The sequence below is a fragment of the Corylus avellana genome, unplaced genomic scaffold (genome assembly GCF_965113065.1).
Source record: "Corylus avellana unplaced genomic scaffold, dhCorAvel1.hap1.2 HAP1_SCAFFOLD_276, whole genome shotgun sequence".
In the NCBI taxonomy this organism is placed as follows: Eukaryota; Viridiplantae; Streptophyta; class Magnoliopsida; order Fagales; family Betulaceae; genus Corylus; species Corylus avellana.
The window spans coordinates 10001-12500 of record NW_028290644.1 but is presented as its reverse complement, the minus strand read 5'-3'; the positions used below and the strand labels follow the sequence as shown (position 1 = coordinate 12500).

At 35.8% G+C, this 2500-nt stretch overlaps 1 non-coding gene across 1 annotated transcript; it reads right to left on the bottom strand.

Annotated features, from left to right (window-relative positions):
* Positions 1–920: 920 nt before the first annotated feature.
* TRNAS-GGA (transfer RNA serine (anticodon GGA)) lies at positions 921–1007 on the bottom strand. Its single transcript has one exon. It is a non-coding gene; the product is annotated as a tRNA-Ser (tRNA).
* Positions 1008–2500: the final 1493 nt, after the last annotated feature.

The following is a 2500-nucleotide window of genomic DNA, read 5'->3' as shown; positions in this document are numbered from 1 at the left end:
GTCGCGTTACAGAGGGCCTCGTTTCAAAAAAATACGCCGTCTGGGGGCTTTACCGGGACTAACTAGTAAAAGGCCTAAAGCCGGAAGCGATCTTAGAAACCAATCACGTTCCAGTAAAAAATCTCAATATCGTATTCGTTTAGAAGAAAAACAAAAATTGCGTTTTCATTATGGTCTTACAGAACGACAATTACTTAAATACGTTCGTATTGCCGGAAAAGCCAAAGGGTCAACAGGTCAGGTTTTACTACAATTACTTGAAATGCGTTTGGATAACATCCTTTTTCGATTGGGTATGGCTTCAACTATTCCCCAAGCCCGCCAATTAGTTAACCATAGACATATTTTAGTTAATGGTCGTATAGTAGATATACCAAGTTATCGCTGCAAACCCCACGATATTATTACAGCGAGGGATGAACAAAAATCTAGAGCTCTGATTCAAAATTATCTTGATTCATCCCCCCGCGAGGAATTGCCAAAACATTTGACCCTTCAACCATTCCAATATAAAGGATTAGTCAATCAAATAATAGATAGTCAATGGGTCGGTTTGAAAATAAATGAATTGCTGGTTGTAGAATATTATTCTCGTCAGACTTAAACCTAATTAAAATAAAACAATAAAACAAGGGTTCGGACAATTTTTCCCTTTTCGCCTAAGCAAAAAGACCCATCAAAGTAAGGAGTTTGATACGGGGATTTTTCTCCCATTCATGGATCACGGATCGGTAGGGAGATTCTCATTCCCTGTTGTCTACTCTTTCCAGTATGTTATTTTCTGTACTGCGGAACATAGGAATAAAGAATCTATATCAAAATAAAAGAAAGGTCTAACTTAACCGTTGGAATAATGGTATCCATTGTTATTTGCTTTGATACATTGCTGTTAATAAGATTGGTGAATTAGGTGAAAGGTACGGAAAGAGAGGGATTCGAACCCTCGGTAAACAAAAGCCTACATAGCAGTTCCAATGCTACGCCTTGAACCACTCGGCCATCTCTCCTACATAATGATTATGGCCCAGAAACCGAGTGAATAGTGAGTCATTCATATTAGATTTTTTGATAGGTACGTACAGTCAATTCTAACTATAAAAAAATATAGAAAACTTTTCATCAAAGAAAAACCCTTCCTTCAAGGGGGGGATAAAAATAATTTTTTTTTGTGAAAAACTGTTAAAAAAAGATATATATCTATTCATTTCATTCTTGCGAAGACGGCGCTCCCATCTTTTTCCAATAGTTATTCTTTTTACTTACAATATTTATACCAAATTAAATCAATGAATTAGAACGAATCAATTGATCTATTTTTTTTTTTATTTTTATGTTATTTCGTACTGTACAATTTCTTTGTTTGTGGGATCATTTTCCCACAAGAGGTAAGTAAAAGAAATTATAGAATGGATTGCTACCTATGCCCAGATCTCGGATAAATGGAAATTTTATTGATAAGACCTTTTCAATTGTAGCCAATATCTTATTACGAATAATTCCGACAACTTCAGGAGAAAAAGAGGCATTCACCTATTACAGAGATGGTGCGATTTGATGTTTTTTTCTTTACCGATTTCAGTCTTCGGAGAAAGATACATTATTTGGGAGAGAAATAAAAAGATTATTGAAATAAATCTACGCTTATTGTGAAGGTGAAGTTTGTAAATAAAACAATTCCTTCTGTCGTGTATCCCCGATTAATGCAGCCTCAGATGCTTCAATTTTAGATTCTAGTATTGAGCGAAAGGTTACACCTATGGGTTAGGTCAACCCTACTTCACTAGTACCAATAGGCAGCATAGGGAAAGAAGCACTACGCCTAGGAATCAACAATACGAAAACTTTGTTATAAATTATACCTTTTCTTTATCGGAATCGGGATTAACAAGAATGGTTGGTACAACAAATATCCATCTCGTTCGTATTTTGGATACCCGTATAACCATCGAAGACTGTTGAAGTGACTAATTCCCGGAAATTAAGGGGTGTTAAGAACAAAGAAATTGTTAGAGTTATCATTTTTATTTAGTACCAAGATACTTGATGTTAAGAAAAGATCTTTTACAGGAAGGTTGGTTAGAGATTTCTTGTAAAAACACTAGCCCCGTTCGGTTCATAATGAAATTATTTCAATCTTTTTTGATGATTCCATGTATTATTCTCATTATGCACATAAAAAGGGAGGAGCCGTATGAGATGAAAATCTCACGTACGGTTCTGGAACGGAGATTCTTTGAATCGAAGACGACCGCAACGGATGTCGGCTCAATCCGAAGGAAATTATGCGGAAGCTTTACAGAATTATTATGAAGCTATGCGACTAGAAATTGATCCCTATGATAGAAGTTATATACTCTATAACATAGGTCTTATCCACACAAGGAACGGAGAACATACGAAAGCTTTGGAATATTATTTTAGGGCACTAGAACGAAACCCGTTCTTACCACAAGCTTTAAATAATATGGCCGTGATCTGTCATTACGTGCGACTATCTCCA